The sequence below is a fragment of the Lycium barbarum genome, chromosome 1 (genome assembly GCF_019175385.1).
Source record: "Lycium barbarum isolate Lr01 chromosome 1, ASM1917538v2, whole genome shotgun sequence".
In the NCBI taxonomy this organism is placed as follows: Eukaryota; Viridiplantae; Streptophyta; class Magnoliopsida; order Solanales; family Solanaceae; genus Lycium; species Lycium barbarum.
The window spans coordinates 4391636-4413250 of NC_083337.1; the positions used below are offsets into that span (position 1 = coordinate 4391636).

The window sequence follows — 21615 nt, forward strand, 5'->3', positions numbered from 1 at the left end:
ATATCGTTAAAGATGTTCAAGATTAAATACATGTGTAAAAATAATTTTAGATATAGAATTAGTAAAAAGAATTTGTATATATAACATAATTTTTCGGAAAAGGCTCAAATATGTCATCAAACTATCGGAAATGACTCATTTATGTCACTCATCAATAGTTTGGCTCATTTATGTCATTGAACTATCGAAAATGGTTCATTTATGCCACTCATTATTAGTTTGGCTCATTTATGCCATCATCGTTACCAAAATGACTCATTCATTCCATTTTCATTAACACCGGTTTTATAATACGATATATGACACGTGGCCTCCAATTAAATGTCTACGTCGTTTAATTAAATCCGCCCAATTTTAAATCCCAAATTAATAAAAAATCAGACCCATACACCCACCCGCCCACAACCATCTAGTTGGAGTTCACATATCATATCTGGTATTGTAAAACCGGCGTTAATGAAAAATGGCATGAATGAGTCATTTTGGTAACGGCGATGGCATAAATGAGCCAAACTATTGATGAGTGGCATAAATGAGTCATTTCCGATAGTTCGATGGCATAAATGAACCAAACTATTGACTAGTGGCATAAATGAGTCATTTCCAACAGCTCGATGGCATATTTGAACCTTTTTCATAATTTTTTGAAGATGGATGTTCAACTGACCATCCTTCATTGTACGTGGCTATGCCACTGATTTTATATCAAAAACAATCGGCCACTTTATTATATTAAAAATTAGTTCGATTAAAATGCTCCGAATAATATGAATTAGCGATGAACAAATTATGTAGCTATACAATCAAATTTGCGCTAATCTTATTTTGAGATGGATTGAAAATTTTGTTAGCTACGGTTATTTAAAAACAGATTCACGGTGAACTTTATAGCTAAATCCAGTTTTTTTTTTTTTTTTTTTTTTTTGTTGGTTAGTGAGAAGGATTGATAATTGCATCTTGGTACTATGATTGGATTTCACTTTGCTTCTAGGTAAGGGTAAAGGAATGTGAGATAATGATCAAGTTAATCAGGATTTTAAACATTTTGCACTTTAAGTTTTTATTTTTGGTGTTATATTCCGTGTCTGATGTTTGGTATCATTTTAGAGTTTGATTAATTTGAATTCGTGCAGGAAAATACTACTTTCGGCGGTGATGCTCTTCCTAACAAAGGCGATTCCATTTTTAAGATTCTAGAGCAAGTTTCACTCCTAAATTATAAGGATAAAGTTGGTACTTAGCTCAAACTATTAATTCCAATATCATTTCTTGTTGAATTTATTTTACTAGCAACCAAAATTATTGGACAACTAATTGCAGCATAATAAGTACCAATATAAAAGCACAACGGGATTCTAGCAACGATTTTGGCCAGAACTGAAAGGATAAACCGTAGTGGCAACACGAATTAATTCATTAGGACCGGAATATAGGGTAATATCATTAATAATGACGATTACAAAATGATGTGATTCTTCTTTTGTTGAATTAATTTGAGTGAACAATCAGAGACGCCATTACCTGCTAGTTGCTCCAAAGGAAAATAAGGATGTCTCAGTAGGAATGTAGTAGCTCAGTTGGTTGGCTATCTGAACTCTCACCTTATTGGTGAGGGTTCGAATTCCCACGTTGTAATCTCCTTCCCCTACCCCTATGTAATAAAATTAAATTAAAAAAAAAGGATGTCTCACAATCTTATTGGTTAAATTTCCTCACTAATTATTCCTCAAAATTATTGTACTCCCTCCGGATCAAAATAAGAGTCCACTTAGCTAATTTGCACACCTCTTAAGAAAATACTAATTTCTAGATAAAAATAGGTAATTTGACTAAACTACCCCTAATTAAATTGGTATTGGGATTTGATCATATAACACTTAATAGGGACAAATATGAAAAAATAAGGTTAATACTTTCTTGATTTGCTAAGTGAATTTTTTTTTTATCCAAAAAAAAAAGACTAAGTGAACTTTTTTTTTTTATCCGGAGGGAGTATAAGAGAAGAAAGAGTCAAGACCTTCTTCTTCAATTATACCTAAAAATTTAATATTATATGCCCCACAGAGATATAGAACAATGAGCTCAGCTTTGACCTGACGTGGTATTTATTGTAAATACTATTGCACCATGAAGAGCCTTGACTGGTATACAGATGTCATCTTTAGCCATCAGAGAGAGAAAATGATTGAATGAGATACATCTGGGATAATTGTTTACGATCCACCGCCTGCGTGCCCTTTACACCCAATTATTTCGAAGAACACTTGCCCCCACCCATCACCCCACCACCCCTCTTACTGGTTGTTGACACGGAATTTAGCCGGGGCTTCTTTCTTGAGTCTTGTCATGATCGCGCACTCGACGAAAGAGCTTTACAAACGGCATTGTCTTTCTTCACTCACACGATATTGCTGGATCGGGCTTTCGCTCATTGTCCAAAACTCCCTACTACTGCCTCCCGTGCGAGTCCGGACCGTGTTCAGTCCCAGTGTGGCTAATCATCAAATAGTCGGCCAGATTTATTATTTACTTTATTAGTCGATATACATTAAATATATACTAATTATAAGCATATCATTTATGGATTATATATATGTTATATGTCTGCCTATACTTTTAATTAGAACAATTGGGTAGGCGGCTATTTAGGCTAGTTCTTCATTGTTGCATAAGAAATGTATTCATTCCAAAAACGGCTCAATTGGCATCATTACAGCTAGTTTTTAGTTATATGCTAAATAAAAAAAAAACTTTATTCTGACACGCAAGAAATCTGATAAATACAAGAAATTTCTATAAAATTAGTTTTATTATTCAAATTGAAAAGTGTTATAAAACTAAGCTAAAAGAGTAACAATAGTAAAGGATGAAAACAATAGAAATAGAGAGACAAGAGAGAAGAGATTTCTTATTCATCCAAATGTGTTCAAGTCACTTCAATATGAAAACTTATGCCTCTATTTATAGTGCTACATATAGGCATACAAAAGGGTAACAATAAACATCTCATTTAATAAATGAGATAATGGAAGAATCATTAAGATGGTGGAAGATAATGGAAGAACCATTAAGATGGTGGGAGATAATGGAAGAACCATTAAGATGGTGGAAGATAATGGAAGAGGCATTATATTTGTGTAGTGGACATCCATACTCTATATTTCATAACACTCCCCCTTGGATGTCCATTGATAGATAATATGCCTCGTTAAAACCTTACTAGAAAAAAACCCAGTGGGAAAAATTCTAGTAAAGGAAAAAAGAGTACATATTTCTAATAATATACATTTTGGTTGCCTCATTAAAAACCTTACAAGAAAAACCCAGTGGGACAAAACCTTGTATGAAAAAAGAATACAACATGTATTAACTCCCCCTGATGAGAACTTCAGTCCAAATATTTGAGTCTTCGCATTCCAATCTTGTGCACCATCTTCTCGAAAGTTGCGGTTGGTAGAGACTTGGTGAACAAATCAGCCATATTATCACTTGAACGAATCTGTTGCACGTTGATATCACCATTCTTTTGGAGCTCGTGTGTGAAGAACAACTTTGGTGAAATGTGTTTTGTCCTATCTCCTTTTATGAATCCTCCATTCAATTGGGCAATGCATGCTACATTATCTTCATATAAGATTGTGGGTATTTTATCACATTTCAAACCACACTTTTCTCGAATGAGATGTATCATTGACCTCAGCCACACAACTTCACGGCTCGCTTCATGAATAGCTATTATCTCAGCATGATTTGATGAGGTAGCCACAATAGACTGCTTTGTAGATCGCCAAGATATGGCAGCGCCCCCACAAATAAATACATAGCCTGTTTGAGATCTAGCTTTGTGTGGGTCAGATAAATACCCTGCATCGGCATAACCAACAAGATCGGGACTGCAATTGTTAGAATAAAATAAGCCCAAATCGATAGTCCCCTTTAGATACCTCAATATGTGTTTAATTCCGTTCCAGTGTCTCCTTGTAGGAGCACAACTATGTCTCGCTAACACATTAACTGAAAAATGCTATGTCAGGCCTTGTGGTATTGGCAAGATACATTAGTGCACCAATTGCACTAAGATATGGTACTTCTGGACCAAGAATTTCCTCATTCTTTTCTTGAGGTCGGAACGGATCTTTATTCGCATCAAGTGATCGAACAACCATCGGAGTACTTAATGGATGTGCTTCATCCATATAAAATCGTTTCAACACTTTCTCTGTATAGGCAGATTGATGGACAAAAATGCCATTTGTCAAATGTTCAATTTGCAAACCAAGGCATAATTTTGTCTTTCCAAGATCTTTCATCTCAAATTCCTTCTTTAAATAATCAATTGCCTTTTTGAGCTCTGCAGGAGTTCCAATAAGGTTTATGTCGTCAACATATACAGCAAGTACAATAAACTCCGATATTACTTTCTTTATAAAAACACATGGGCAAATTGCATCATTTGTATAGCCTTCCTTTAACAAATATTCACTAAGGCGGTTATACCACATGCGCCCGGATTGCTTTAAACCATTAATAGATGACGTGCCTCGTTAAAACCTTATTAGGAAAAAAATCCCGTGGGAAAAAGTCCTAATGAAGGAAAAAGAGTACACATATCTAGTAATAAGCTTTGAGTGCTGCCTCATTAAAAACCTTGCCAGGAAAACCCAAATGGGACAAAACCTTGGTCAAGGGAAAAAGAGTACAGTGCGTATTTGCTCCCCCTGATTAAAGCATCACATAATTCTTGACGATGATGTAACAAATCTTGTATACTAACTTATCATATCTTGAGATTGACAGAGCTTTTATCAGATCTGTCAAATGATCATTTGACGAACTGGTTGATGATCTGCATCTTCCTTTCTCAGATAGAGTTGCATCATCGCCGTATAATATTGTTGCAATCAGGACAAGTACATCATGACTTGCTTCATAATCTGTTGTTGTCTTTCTATGATTTGACTGTCATGACAATAACCCTTCATGGAAATAGATAACACACCTGGATTGAATTCTTATGTCGATCAGATGAATGCCCTGTATGTCCAAAACACTTGACAGTATTGGTTAGGATAAATACATTCATGTCAGGGCTTTCATTTGCAATATGCAGTTGATCTATTTCAATAACTCCATGTTGGAGTAAATTATATCATGCCTGTAGTTATAGCAAGATATATAAATGCATCAACTGCACAAATATATGGTACTTCAAGACCATTTCAATTTTCTCATTTCAGCAGATATAATCAAGTGCTTTTGGAAACTCTTCAAGAGCTCCAATAATATTCAAGTCATCAACTTGCATAATAATATGAAAGGTTTTGATTATCATTTAGAGACAAGGGTAAACATGATCTTATTGGTACCCTTCGTCAATAAATATTCATTAAGGCGATTTCAGTACATCAGTCTTGGTTCATTTAATCCATTTAAGGATTATAAACAAGTTTCCCAAGAATTTGTATATGCTTCAGGCATTTTGAACCCTTCAGAAATTTTCATATAAATTTTGTCAAGTAAGCCATATAGGCTGTGACAACTTCCATCATTATAAATAATGTGACATTTTCTGATGTTTGGACTGCTGGCCCAATAAACATTACGTTTACCAAGATGCATCACTTTACTTGGTAATTATCTCTACATTAACATGCTTTAAGATACGTAGAAATTAAATCCTCACAACCTTATACAATATTGCGCGCTATATTGTATCAAAATATTGTCGACAAGATATCATGTTGTATCGGTTCGCAATTCGACATAACTTACTGAGATCTCATCACTTCATTATTTTCAGGTACCTGAACCTCGCATAAGGTTTCATGAAGTGTTATGTCGTCGACTCTTCAAGAGCACTTTGCCTCCTTATTATGATCATTTGCTCCTCCCTTTTTTTAAGGATTATTATATTTGGAACCGATTGGTCTACCATGCTCCATACATGTTGTAGACTCTGTCCTTCAGGGACATTAGAAGCATTTTGCAGATGAAATATGAAATAGTTGGGTCAGCAAATGCTTCCAGCATTTGACTTGAATTATCTGAGGATCATACTGATGATAATTCACAACATATTTCTTAGCTGCTTATTCTCTCCCCCTTATTTTAGTGACATATGTCCCCATTTTCTTTGGGAAAATCCATATGTGAGCATCATGGTATATCCATTAATCATGTACCGCACATCAAATGCTAAAAGATGGAAATATCTAGTTCCTGACCCTAAACCAAATATGAGGGGAGAATTTATCAAAATTTATTGATCTGAAGCATACAAGTGTTGTTGTATGCAATATATCATATCTCAGACCAACATCTGAAACTCTGTTCTCATAAGCAATGGTTTGGCTGTATTATGGAGGCATCTAATGCCAAACCAACTTAGATATAAACCAGCATTATCAAGATGATTGTCTTGATTACATATTCTGAAAATTGTGCTTCCTACTCAATCATTTTGAGCAAGCAACTTCGTAAATGTCAAACTGCCAGTTGACAATAAACATACATGTGACCGTCTCATAGATGCATCTATTTAAGACATCACATTGCAGGTGAAGTGTCACGACCCAACCCCGTAGGCCGCGACTAGTGTCCGTGCTGGACACCCGGACGTACCTCATAACCCAAACCGGCATATTAGCAGAATTTATAGATATAAAAGTCAAATGGCGTCACTAACTATCACAGATGAACAGATATAGCACGTAGAAGCCGATAAGGCTATCACAGAGCATATCAACCCAAAGCATATACAGAACCCACATGTATGTCTACAGACCTCTACAGAACACATCAGAATCATAAGACAGGACAGGGCCCCGTCGTACCCCTGAATAGCATACATATGTACAATGGCAAAAGGCTGTACCAAAACGTAGGCTCCGAACAATAGAGCACTCCAAGATAGCATAATATAGTCCTAAGCAGGCGGATCAGCAAATCTGTCGTCTGTACCTGCGCGGCATGAAAATGCAACCCCCGAAGAAAGGGGGTCAGTACGGAATATGTACTGAATATGTAAAGCCTGAAGTACAAAAACGAAATCATAGTCAAAACAGAACTTGCAGAAAATGAGTGTAATATCCAGATTATCAAATGCATATTTCCAAAACATAATGAACGTATGCAGAAACATATGCCATATCATATCCGGCCCCCGTCAAGGGACACGGTAAACAGAACGTGGTCGCCACCCCGACACTGGCGCCACGACACATCATGCTCCAGAATAGGTAATAACCCCGTATCATAACATATCATATCAGATGGCCATATCAAATCATATCATGTCATATTAGAGTGTGTGTACATGGCACAGCATACTCCACAACCCATGTACAAGTAAACCTGCCCCCTCACATCGAGGCACGGCGAACAATGCAGTGGAATACACTTGACAACATATCCTGGCTCGGGCTCAGTGAAGGAAACATTGAGACATCCACGAGTGGAGTAGTGAGAAACTAATGCAATGTGAGACATAATACAATTTACAGGGACTCGATGGGGTATTTCGAATAACATCCTTATTAAGGAAATCGCACGATAGCCACAGTGCGTATATTTCAGATATCAAAATATATTATGTGATAATAGTCTTCTTGGGATCATTTCCATATTCCAAAATAATTTATAAGACTCAACGGAATGTTAGAACAATTATCATTTAGTAGTTAGAAAAATACTTAAGACGTTCCCTTTAAAACTTCTCAAAATAAGTTAAAATACAATAAGGTGAAATCGAGAATAGTGGGCCCACCTCGGGTCAACTAAAGCGATGGGCTCAATTTACGTACATTAAGCCTATAGAGTCATACATAAAGGTCCTAGAGCGATTCCCTAACTTTCTGTTATGTTCCGTGTTTTCGTATAATTGGAAATCGAGAAATAATTAAGACTTGTATGTTACAAGGAAATATTTTGATTCTAGTTAATATGACTATGTTGGTTATGAAACCATTGGTGTATATACATTGGGGAAGGCCGAGGGCAAATTTGGAATTTTGGAAATTAGTTTCGGGAATTATAAAAAATGAGATTTTAACGAATTGGGCCAAAAAACAATTGGAAGAAAAATTGAGCCCAAAAGCTAAGGGTGGCCGGCCAAAGGCTTGGCCCAAGCCCTTTATTAAGTGGTCATGTGACTTTCACATGACCCTTAGTTAGGATATATATCCATATCTCTTAGAATTATCAAGAACATTACACAACCTTATCCTTGAGCTCAATAATACTCTCTCGGCCGAACCCCCTTTTGAGAGAAAGAAAATTTTTTCTAGCCTTTGTTTGTGATCCAAAAATCTTGTTCTTTCCATATTTGTAGTGTACTCAAGAAGCTCTTCAACGTGATATAATTTATTTGGCGGAAGAATCACGTTTGCGACAAGTCAGATTTTCGAGAAAAGGTAAGAATTTTTCCACTTTGATGTTATGGAATTTGTATGAATATGATAAGGATTAAGAATAGACGAGAACTTCGTAGTTTTGGTGTGTGTATGAAATCGTGGGTGTGTGCGTGTGTGGTGTTGTGGTCGTGAGCCACAAGGAGTAGAAGGCAAGGTGAATTTGATTTGTTTAGTTGATTAGTTGTGTCGTTGTGGCATTTATAACGTAAACGAATGTTTAACGAAATGAATTGGTATTGAAAGTGGTGGCGGATTATTATGGAAAAGTATATGATTTCGGTATATTTGTGTATATCCTTGCATAATTATGATATTAAGATTTCAAATGTGACTTATGGTTGTTGTTAATGAATTTGGAATAAAACAATGCGAGTTAGTAAGTTCGTCGTAGTTGTTGACGTTTGGGATGCAATATGGAAAGTAGCGAATTGTTTGAACTTATGTATATTGCTTGGAATATTATTGGGACGTGTTTGAATAATCTTGAATGAGTAAATGAATACAATAATGTGGACATTAGTTTGGTATTGTGAAGTTTGAATGAAAGTTGTCAACTTATATAGAAAGGAAGAATATTGAAGTTAGAGTGCTTTAGTTATGGTTTAGGATGTTTGTGATGTTTGGGTTGTTGTGTTGATGTATATTGAGCCGAGCTAAGTCTCGGGGGTGTTAGATTTATAGGGTAAATGATGCCGAAATTTCGGTAGACAAAAATCAAGTTAATGGAAATCTTAAGCCTAAGAATCTCTAATTGGTAACTTTGACCATTTGCAGATTCTGGACGAAACGCGATTTGATTTTAAGGAGAGCATAAGACGCCTATAAGGTATGTAAAGCTTCCCACTTCTTCGTTTGGCATGTCTTAGTATGTTAGGTGAATATTGGAACCTCCGGAACATTTCTGCTACTCGAAACCCGATCTACAAAACGACTACTATTCATTCAATTCAATTGAAGCCTAAAGGCTCTATTTTGGCTAGAATGCAACCAAATGTTCGAAACCTATCGAAATGTGATCGGGTCACTTTGAAATCATTATGTATGATCTTTTGGCCTTTAAATGTTCGTAAATTATGTTCGCCACCTCAATTTGACTCGAGGTGGGCCCGCTAACCCCGAGACGCCCTATTTGTCCTATTGGGCTCCCTTTTTGGATGAACTTCGATATGAGATCTTCGACCTTGAAACTTCCCTCTATGAAATATGTTTTGACTATTATGATATGTTAAGTTTCGTTTGAGCCATACGTACCACTTTGGAAACAATTTGTGAGATAAACTCTCGTATGAACTAATCATTCGACTATTTTGGTTTATGAAACGACTTATGAGATTATTAAGTTTTGAAAGGCTGTTTTGAAATATAAATTGCATTTGTTTGCTCACGACTCCGCTCGTGCCTTATTTTGACTTCGTACACCGGGTCCCGGGCCGGTTATGATTCGTGCGCCCTATGATAATTCGGCCGTATGCCGTGTTACGGTTCCCGAGGCCTCGCCATAGGGCCGGGTTCCGTTTGGAGTTATGCTGTGATATGGCTAGTGATGCGATACGCTCACTTATGTTTGTGTTCGGGGATGTACGGAGATTCGAAACCTTCTGGTGTTATGCTGTGTGTGGCGCCAGCGTCGGAGTGGCGACCACGTTCTTGAGCGTTTGCATGATTTCGTTTGCATTATGTATATGTATATGATTTGATACGGACTTTGACATACTGATTGGTACTTCCCTTTGATATCCGGTTTGCTTTCAGTTTTGGCTCATATTTCTGTACTCCGTGCTTTACATACTCAGTACATATTTCGTACTGACCCCCTTTCTTCGGGGGCTGCGTTTCATGCCCGCAGGTACAGACATTGGTGATCCTCCACTGTAGGCTTCACTCTCTGCTATTTCGGAGTACTCCTACTTGACTCGGAGTCCACTTTTGGCATAGACTTCTTTTGCTATGTATATATTCTGTACATTTGACTATTTGGGTACGGCGGGGCCCTGTCTCGCCATATGTCTTTGTTTTGAATTCGTAGAGGCCTGTAGTCATAAATGTGGGGCGAGGGTCCTATGTATGTTTGTCTGATTTTGTTTTCTGGTCTTACAGCGGTCAGCTTGTTATGATGGCCCTAAATGGCCCTTATGCTTATATTTGCACTTATGACCGGCGATGTCTATTCCGCCGCTCCGTTTGGATTCGATATGACATTTTGATTTGTGCGACCGCTTAAGACATATTTTGATATAACCTATGTTGATATGACTTTTATGAAATTCTGAAATACGTTCGGATTTGGTAAATGAATATGTGATTTGGTCTGGGTACCCAGGTAGGGTGCCAGTCGCGGCCCACGGGGTTGGGTCGTGACAAAAGTGGTATCAGAGCAGTTTGTCCTCGGAATGTCTACAGGCCGTGTCTCGTAGAGTCTTGTTTATCGATGTGTTGTGCACCACATCTATACACAGGGAACTACAGGGCATTTAGGATGTTACTTTCTTTGGAATCTTAGATCGTGCGATAGAGCTGTGCTATTAGGATGATTCTGATCTGACCCGTTCTTGTGTTTGCAGTGATGCCTCCGAAGAAGGCAACGTCGGCCCAGAAGGGCAAAGCGAGGATGGGAGAGACTAGTCAGGCACAGCGATCTACCCGGGCTCGTGTTTATGATTTGCCTGAGGTTGTGCCTCATTCTGAGGGGTCTGCTACACCCCCACTAGTACAGCCTGGAGCAGGACCTTCAGCAGCTCCAGAGGCCCGAGTACCCGCTCCTGAGACTCCAGCCCCTCAGCCAGGGGCGGAGGACAGGACCCTGAGAGAGGCGGTACAGTTGCTGACTACACTGGTAGCAGGACAGGCTCGCAGACGCGGGCGGAGGGACGATGATGATGATGACAGGCGGGATAGCCTGAGAGTTCGGGAGTTTTTATTATGTGGCCCTCCAGAGTTTTTCGGGTCTAAGCCCGATGAGGACCCCCACGACTTTATTTGGGGGATGCGGCGCTCACTGGACTTGGTCAGGGCTTCAGAGACCGAGTCGGTCGAGCTGGCTTCGCACAGACTTCGAGATGTTGCCACTCACTGGTACGAGACTTGGGAGTTATCTAGGGGTGAGGGTGCTCCTCCAGCTACGTGGGATCAGTTTGTGACAGCATTCACCCGCCACTTTCTGCCCCCAGAGTTACGGCGGGCGCGGGCTGACCGATTTTTACATCTGCAGCAGAGGGGTCGGAGTGTTCGCGAGTATAATCTTGAGTTTGATTCTCTGGCCCGATATGCACCGGCCGTGGTAGCAGATATGTCCGATCGGATGCACAGATATGTTATGGGATTGGATCGGTATTTGATTGACGGCTGTATGGCAGTGTCATTACAGACAGATATGGACATTGCCCGACTTCAGGCCTATGCGATGGGTATGGAGGACCGTCACAGGTCTGATCATTCTGGTAGAGATCGGGACAGGAGGCCGCCCAAGAGGGCTAGGTCCGCAGGTTATTCCGGGGATTCTCGAGGCGGACAGCCTCAACAGCAGCAGTCAGGCAGACAGCTACCTCCGTCCGGCCGAAGTACTCAGTCAGGCAGCCGGAGATTTGATAGTGCGGGACCGTCTGGGGCCGGTCAGAGCTCCATAGCGGCAGGTTCACAGGTATCCAGAGGCCCCAGCCAGGCCAGACCACCCAGGCCCCGTTGTTCTCATTGCGGGAAGTCTCATCCTGGGGAGTGCTATCGAGCCACTGGAGCTTATTTTTCGTGTGGTGGTCAGGGCCATTTTATGAGAGATTGTCCGTTGGCTAGCGGTTCTGGTAGTGTGGCTCAGCCGACAGGGTCAGCCGCCGGTTCATCATCTGTCCCATCTGTTGCACGCCCTGGAGGGTGAGGTATGCCAGCACCGGCAGGACGCGGTCGAGGCCGCGGTGGCGTTTCAGGTTCTAGCGGTCCCTCGAACAGCATATATGCTTTGGTCAGCCGCCAGGATCAGGAGGCTTCGCCAAACGTCGTCACAGGTACATTACTGGTTTTCTCCAGATCTGTATATGCATTGATTGACCCTGGTTCTACTTTATCATATATTTCCCCGCTCGTTGCTAGTAAAATTGGGATAGTGTCTGAGCCTATAGAGCCATTTGAGGTAGCTACGCCAGTTGGGGATTTTGTTATAGAAAGACAGATCTATAGGGATTGTTCTGTGACTATTTATGATTGTTGCACTAGGGCTGATCTGATAGAGTTAGACATGCTTGAGTTTGACGTCATTATGGGTATGGACTGGTTGTCTTCTTGTTATGCTAATGTTGACTGCCAAAAAAAGGTAGTCCGTTTTCAGTTTCCAGGGGAACCAGTTATAGAGTGGTTCGGATCCACAGCATCGCCGAGGGGTAAGTTTATTTCATACCTCAAGGCTAAGAAGATGATCCATAAGGGTTATATCTATCATTTGGTTCGTGTGCACGATACTGCAGCGGAGATACCTACCCTTCAGTCTGTTCCGGTCGTCAGTGAGTTTCCAGATGTATTTCCTGACGAGCTTCCTGGCCTTCCGCCTGAGCGGGAGATTGATTTTACTATAGAGTTGATGCCGGATACGCAGCCTATATCTATTCCCCCGTACAGGATGGCACCGGCTGAGTTGAAAGAGTTGAAGGAGCAGCTGAAAGATTTGTTGGATAAGGGCTTTATCAGACCCAGCACATCACCCTGGGGAGCGCCGGTATTGTTTGTTAGAAAGAAAGATGGGTCACTGCGGATGTGTATCGACTACCGGCAGCTGAATAAGGTGACTATTAAGAATAAATATCCCCTCCCCCGGATTGATGACTTGTTTGATCAGCTGCAGGGTGCTAAATATTTTTCGAAGGTAGATCTGCGCTCAGGTTATCATCAGGTGCGAGTGCGGGAGTCAGATATCCCGAAGACTGCTTTCAGGACCCGGTACGGGCACTATGAGTTCAGAGTTATGTCTTTCGGGCTAACTAATGCTCCAGCGGTATTTATGGATCTGATGAATCGGGTATTTCGGCCTTTTCTGGACATGTTTGTTATTGTGTTTATTGATGATATTCTGATTTACTCGCGATCAGCCGAGGAGCATTCAGATCATTTGAGGACGGTACTTGGCATTCTCCGTCAGCAGAAGTTATATGCTAAATTCTCCAAATGTGAATTCTGGTTGACTTCTGTGGCATTCTTGGGCCATATTGTCGGTGCAGATGGTATTCGGGTCGATACGCAGAAGATTGAGGTTGTACAGAATTGGCCCAGGCCTACTACACCGACGGAGGTGCGCAGTTTTCTGGGATTGGCCGGATATTATCGTAGGTTCGTGGAGGATTTTTCTTCTATTGCAGCACCACTGACGAGGCTTACTCAGAAAGCAGCAAAATTTCAGTGGACCGATGCCTGCGAGCGCAGCTTTCAGATGCTGAAAGAGAGATTGGTTACGGCCCCAGTATTGGCTCTTCCAGAGGGATCAGACGGGTATGTTGTCTATTGTGACGCCTCTGGTATTAGGATAGGTTGTGTATTGATGCAGCACGGTCGAGTCATAGCCTATGCTTCCCGGCAGCTCAGACCGCACGAGAAGAACTATCCCACTCATGATCTTGAGTTGGCCGCAGTAATTCATACTTTGAAGATTTGGCGGCATTATTTATATAGGGTCCATGTTGATATTTATACGGACCATAAGAGTCTCCAGTATATTTTTAAGCAGAAGGAGCTAAATTTGCTGCAGCGGAGATGGCTTGAGTTACTAAAGGATTACGACGTTGATATTCTGTACCATCCGGGGAAAGCCAATGTGGTAGCTGATGCGCTTAGCCGCAAGTCCGTAGGCAGTCTGGCTGGTGTACCATCTGATAAGAGAGATTTGGTTCGTGATATTCATCAGTTGGCCAGCCTCGGAGTTCGTTTGGCAGATTCTGGAGATTCTGGGATTTCTGTTCGTGCAGTTGCTGAATCATCTATTATTCAGGAGGTAAAGCAGCGCCAGTTTGAAGATCCTCTTTTGATTCAGTACAGAGATGTGGCTCTTAATAAAGCAAAGACTCATTTTGAGATCTCCCCTGAAGGAGTATTATTATATGACGGCAGATTCTGTGTACCGGACGTGGCGGGCTTACGGCGGCAGATTATGGGCGAGGCCCATAATGCACGGTATTCTGTTCATCCTGGTTACACTAAAATGTATCAGGATCTCAGGTGTTTGTATTGGTGGGACGGCATGAAGAAAGATATTGCTGAGTTTGTTAGTCAGTGCCCGAACTGCCAGCAAGTTAAGATCGAGCATCAGAAGCCCGGTGGATTATTACAGGAGATGGAAATTCCAGCCTGGAAATGGGAGATGATTAATATGGATTTCGTTGTTGGGTTACCGCGCACTCCACGCAGGTATGATTCTATTTGGGTTATTGTTGACAGACTGACGAAATCAGCCCATTTCCTTCCGGTTCGGACTACTTATTCGGCTGAGGACTATGCCAGATTGTATATTAGAGAGATAGTCAGACTTCACGGAGTCCCTATATCTATTATTACTGACCGGGGTGCCCAGTTTACGGCAAATTTCTGGAGGTCATTTCAGGAGGGATTAGGGACTCAGGTGAGCCTTAGCACAGCTTTTCATCCTCAGTCCGACGGGCAGGCCGAGCGCACTATTCAGACGCTGGAAGATATGTTGCGGGCCTGTGTTATTGATTTCAGAGGCAGCTGGGATGATCATTTGCCGCTTATTGAATTTGCTTATAATAACAGTTATCACTCCAGCATTCAGATGGCACCGTATGAAGCCCTTTATGGCAGAAAATGCAGATCTCCTATTGGTTGGTTTGACGTGGGCGAGACTAAGCTGATTGGGCCAGACGTGATCCAGGAAGCTGTAGATAAGGTAAAGCTTATTCGAGAACGATTATTGGCTGCTCAGAGTCGACAGAAAGCTTATGCAGATAGACGACGTCGACCGTTAGAGTTCCAGATTGGCGACTGGGTGTTCCTGAAGGTGTCTCCCATGAAAGGTGTCATGAGATTCGGTAGAAAGGGTAAGTTGAGCCCCCGGTACATTGGGCCGTATCAGATCGTTCGAAAGATAGGCGAGGTCGCCTATGAGCTAGACTTACCATCCGACTTGGAGGCCGTACACCCGGTGTTTCATGTGTCTATGTTGCGGAAATGTATTGGTGATCCTTCCAGGATATTCCCAGTCGATGACATTCAGGTGACGGAGCAGTTATCTTATGACGAGCAGCCTGTATCTATTCCGGATCGACAGGTGCGGAGACTACGCACTAAAGAAGTGCCCTCCGTCAAAGTCCTGTGGCGCAACAATAATCGGGAGGAGATGACTTGGGAGGCGGAGGACGAGATGAAAAGGAAATACCCTCACTTGTTCCCGACGTCCACAGGTAATCTAAACCTTTCAGTTTGTTATGTTGGTTGATAAAAATAATTTTGTATGCCACTAATAATAAAGAACTCCCCCGCCTTGGTCATAAGACTTTATAAGGTTAATTTAACATTCGGGGACGAATGTTCTTAAGGGGGGGAGAATGTTATGTTCCGTGTTTTCGTATAATTGGAAATCGAGAAATAATTAAGACTTGTATGTTACAAGGAAATATTTTGATTCTAGTTAATATGACTATGTTGGTTATGAAACCATTGGTGTAAATACATTGGGGAAGGCCGAGGGCAAATTTGGAATTTTGGAAATTAGTTTCGGGAATTATAAAAAACGAGATTTTAACGAATTGGGCCAAAAAAATTGGAAGAAAAATTGAGCCCAAAAGCTAAGGGTGGCCGGCCAAAGGCTTGGCCCAAGCCCTTTATTAAGTGGTCATGTGACTTTCACATGACCCTTAGTTAGGATATATATCCATATCTCTTAGAATTATCAAGAAAATTACACAACCTTATCCTTGAGCTCAATAATACTCTCTCGGCCGAACCCCCCTTTGAGAGAAAGAAAATGTTTTCTAGCCTTTGTTTGTGATCCAAAAATCTTGTTCTTTCCATATTTGTAGTGTACTCAAGAAGCTCTTCAACGTGATATAATTTATTTGGCGGAAGAATCACGTTTGCGACAAGTCGGATTTTCAAGAAAAGGTAAGAATTTTTCCACTTTGATGTTATGGAATTTGTATGAATATGATAAGGATTAAGAATAGACGAGAACTTCGTAGTTTTGGTGTGTGTATGAAATTGTGGGTGTGTGCGTGTGTGGTGTTGTGGCCGTGAGCCACAAGGAGTAGAAGGCAAGGTGAATTTGATTTGTTTAGTTGATTAGTTGTGTCGTTGTGGCATTTATAACGTAAACGAATGTTTAACGAAATGAATTGGTATTGAAAGTGGTGGCGGATTATTATGGAAAAGTATATGATTTCGGTATATTTGTGTATATCCTTGCATAATTATGATATTAAGATTTCAAATGTGACTTATGGTTGTTGTTAATGAATTTGGAATAAAACAATGCGAGTTAGTAAGTTCGTCGTAGTTGTTGACGTTTGGGATGCAATATGGAAAGTAGCGAATTGTTTGAACTTATGTATATTGCTTGGAATATTATTGGGACGTGTTTGAATAATCTTGAATGAGTAAATGAATACAATAATGTGGACATTAGTTTGGTATTGTGAAGTTTGAATGAAAGTTGTCAACTTATATAGAAAGGAAGAATATTGAAGTTAGAGTGCTTTAGTTATGGTTTAGGATGTTTGGGTTGTTGTGTTGATGTATATTGAGCCGAGCTAAGTCTCGGGGGTGTTAGATTTATAGGGGAAATGCTGCCGAAATTTCGGTAGACAAAAATCAAGTTAATGGAAATCTTAAGCCTAAGAATCTCTAATTGGTAACTTTGACCATTTGCAGATTCTGGACGAAACGGGATTTGATTTTAAGGAGAGCATAAGACGTCTATAAGGTATGTAAAGCTTCCCACTTCTTCGTTTGGCATGTCTTAGTATGTTAGGTGAATATTGGAACCTCCGGAGCATTTCTGCTCCTCGAAACCCGATCTACAAAACGACTACTATTCATTCAATTCATTTGAAGCCTAAAGGCTCTATTTTGGCTAGAATGCAACCAAATGTTCGAAACCTATCGAAATGTGATCGGGTCACTTTGAAATCATTATGTATGATCTTTTGGCCTTTAAATGTTCGTAAATTATGTTCGCCACCTCAATTTGACTCGAGGTGGGCCCGCTAACCCCGAGACGCCCTATTTGTCCTATTGGGCTCCCTTTTTGGATGAACTTCGATATGAGATCTTCGACCTTGAAACTTCCCTCTATGAAATATGTTTTGACTATTATGATATGTTAAGTTTCGTTTGAGCCATACGTACCACTTTGGAAACAATTTGTGAGATAAACTCTCGTATGAACTAATCATTCGACTATTTTGGTTTATGAAACGACTTATGAGATTATTAAGTTTTGAAAGGCTGTTTTGAAATATAAATTGCATTTGTTTGCTCACGACTCCGCTCGTGCTTTATTTTGACTTCGTTCACCGGTTCCCGGGCCGGTTATGATTCGTGCGCCCTATGATAATTCGGTCGTATGTTGTGTTACGGTTCCCGAGGCCTCGCCATAGGGCCGGGTTCCGTTTGGAGTTATGCTGTGATATGGCTAGTGATGCGATACGCTCACTTATGTTTGTGTTCGGGGATGTACGGAGATTCGAAACCTTCTGGTGTTATGCTGTGTGTGGCGCCAGCGTCGGAGTGGCGACCACGTTCTTGAGCGTTTGCATGATTTCGTTTGCATTATGTATATGTATATGATTTGATACGGACTTTGAAATACTGATTGGTACTTCCCTTTGATATCCGGTTTGCTTTCAGTTTTGGCTCATATTTCTGTACTCCGTGCTTTACATACTTAGTACATATTTCGTACTGACCCCCTTTCTTCGGGGGCTGCGTTTCATGCCCGCAGGTACAGACATTGGTGATCCTCCATTGTAGGCTTCACTCTCTGCTATTTCGGAGTACTCCTACTTGACTCGGAGTCCACTTTTGGTACAGACTTCTTTTGCTATGTATATATTCTGTACATTTGACTATTTGGGTACGGCGGGGCCCTGTCTCGCCATATGTCTTTGTTTTGAATTCGTAGAGGCCTGTAGTCATAAATGTGGGGCGAGGGTCCTATGTATGTTTGTCTGATTTTGTTTTCTGGTCTTACAGCGGTCAGCTTGTTATGATGGCCCTAAATGGCCCTTATGCTTATATTTGCACTTATGACCGGCGATGTCTATTCCGCCGCTCCGTTTGGATTCGATATGACATTTTGATTTGTGCGACCGCTTAAGACATATTTTGATATAACCTATGTTGATATGACTTTTATGAAATTCTGAAATACGTTCGGATTTGGTAAATGAATATGTGATTTGGTCTGGGTACCCAGGTAGGGTGCCAGTCGCGGCCCACGGGGCTGGGTCGTGACACTTTCCAGGCCATTTGTACAAGCTTACCCAATTCTTTCAACAAAGCATGCTTATAGGATTCAATTCCATTGAATGAAAAAGGGGCATTTCCAAGCTCGGTTTTCCATGAACAGAACATCCCCCGAGATTCAATTTCAGACCTAGTACATCTAGGACATGCCAAGAGAAGGAAAAGGATAGCTTTACATACCTTTTTCGCGTCTTACGCCTCTCCAAGCTCAATCCCAGTTTTCTCCAAAATCTGCATTTGGTCACAATTACCAACTATCAATTTCAAGCCTTTAGGACTTGAATCTTAAATTACACTTTTCTACAGAAATTTGGGCAACATCTCCCCTATACATACAACATCCCCGAGATTTAACTCGGCCCCAAACATCAACAACCAAACCAACAGCAATACCAACAACATCAATAATCGACGAGAAACGCATTCTAACATCAATAGTCTTCTTTCCTAATAATGCAACAACTTCCAATCCAATTTGCATTTTCAAGTCAATATCACATTTCCATATACATTAACAATCAAGATCACTCCAATTCCATTCGGGAGCATTTCCTCTCATTTAACACAATATTTACAAAATATACCAAAATTTCCATAAAACTATAATTCCTTCAAAACTTCAAACTTTCAACATAAACATTCCTAACACATTTTTGTCACCTCATTTCATTAACAATAATCATGATTTACACCTTAACACTTCATTTTCATATTATCATAAAATCATACTAAAATGACATAACCTTCTACAATCAATTTCAATGCCAACCTAACCCATTTAACCTTCATTTACATTATAAAGATCACAACAACACAATTAACATATCAAACAAGATTAATTCAATCCCATTCCCATTTCCATACCACACGGCCAAACCCAACATTTCCAACCTCAACCAAATTCATTCAACTTTCATTTTTGATATCAAGTCCACAATAACCACAACTAGAATACTATATAAAATTCAACTCATTTTGCCTATACAGCAACATATACACACGGCCACCTACACCCATATACACCCACTTTGCAAACTTTCATATTTCTATAATTTCTACTTATTTCTACATGCTACAACACATATATAAATATTCCAAAGTAAAAGAAGCAAAATCTTACCTTTTTCTTCCAAACTTCTTCACTAAACCCACTTGTTAAATGGATGAAACAAGAGCTCTATCTTCCGAAATAATTGCACCACGTTGTAGAGGGTCCTTGAATTAGTAGAAATACCACAAGAAAATAATTTTTGGAACAAGATTTTTGAGGGGCAAAAATTTGAGCAATGGCCGAATGGCCTTGTTTTTTTCTTGCTTTCCTTGGCTTTGTATTCCCTTTCTTGAAATGTCTTGAAGCTTCTATGACTTAGTCACCCTTTTATTTAATTAACACATGGAAAATTTCCATGGGTTTGGGCCTACCATGGCCGGTCACCCCATGCCAAATTTGGGCCTTGTTTTTTTCTTTTTTTCTTTTTTTTTTAACTAGCCCAATTAGTTATGGGTCTATTTTATAATTCCCGAAACTAATTTCCGAAATTTCAATTTTTTCCCTTGGCATCCCTTCCCATTTCCACATCAATATTTTTCATGAACTACATAAATATATGAAATAAATTTAACATGTGACCTTATTTTTCACAAGTCCCCCTTATTTCTAATTTTCCGGATATGCGAAAATACGGGGTATAACATGAAGGGCCCACATTCACCTTTTATATTTTTCAGAATTTTGGGGATTCAGTCCCAACATTAGCTGGTGTAATCAACTTATCATGAGAACAAGAAACACAAACAAATTCTTGAAGAATCTTTTAGTTCTTCAATATGTTTTTAATACTCAATTAGCATATCAGATTTAAATCAGGACGATCAAAATGGTCTTGTCAACTGATAAAATTATCTGTACCCGTAGACTTCAAGTTTACTATGACGAGTGCTATTTCTTTTAATAAACTTCTGGTTTACTATTGCATGAAATTGTATATCAATAAACTTCTAGTTTATCGTGGTATATGATCTCATCATGCTTGGGTAACATTTCACTTGTGTATTTCTTACCCATAGTAACTTGAAGATTTTTAATATTCCGATCATTTGTAGTCTCACTATGATAACCATTTTTATTGTTAGTAAACTTCAGGTCTACTACAGTGTTCCGATCGTACCAATTACGATCTACGATGAATGGTATTATCATATATAACATCCTCAAGAGACTTCAATTTATTTATCATAATCAGATATTATTTGGACATTGCTAGTGTCATGATACTTGTAAATAAATAATTATCTCTTCTGGAGCCTTTGATCATTAATTTCCATTACCAAATATTTCTTAAATACTTCTGGTACCATGAAAGCAAATTTCAACACTACTGGTGTCACGAAATAAACATTGAATTCTAAACTTCAATATTTCAAACATCTCCTTCAGGGAGATTCATCATTAACTGAGTATTTTGTATCTAAGCTCAAATACATAATAATCAAATCCTTCATAAAGAGATACATTAATTGTTATTTCCTTCAAGGAAATCAATAACAACTAACCATAATGTATTGATGTGGTTATAGGAGAAAACATTCTACTCTGCTTCCTTTTTCCTTAGAATGATGCTTTAATATGTTTCGACGTACGACAGGTACGTGTAGTAATGTCTGAATTTTATACCACAAAAATATAACATCTACATTCCTTGTATTTTATCCCTCCAGGAGATAAGTTGTGGTATTTGTTCATTCACTTCGGGGA

The 21615-nt window shown here is 39.8% G+C and overlaps 1 long non-coding RNA gene across 1 annotated transcript; it reads right to left on the reverse strand.

Annotated features, from left to right (window-relative positions):
- Positions 1-6661: 6661 nt before the first annotated feature.
- LOC132609346 (uncharacterized) lies at positions 6662-20205 on the reverse strand. Its single transcript, XR_009570880.1, has 3 exons — positions 19981-20205; positions 19041-19091; positions 6662-6960 (listed from the first exon to the last, which is right to left on the reverse strand). It is a non-coding gene; the product is annotated as an uncharacterized LOC132609346 (long non-coding RNA).
- Between the last annotated feature and the right edge of the window lie 1410 nt (positions 20206-21615).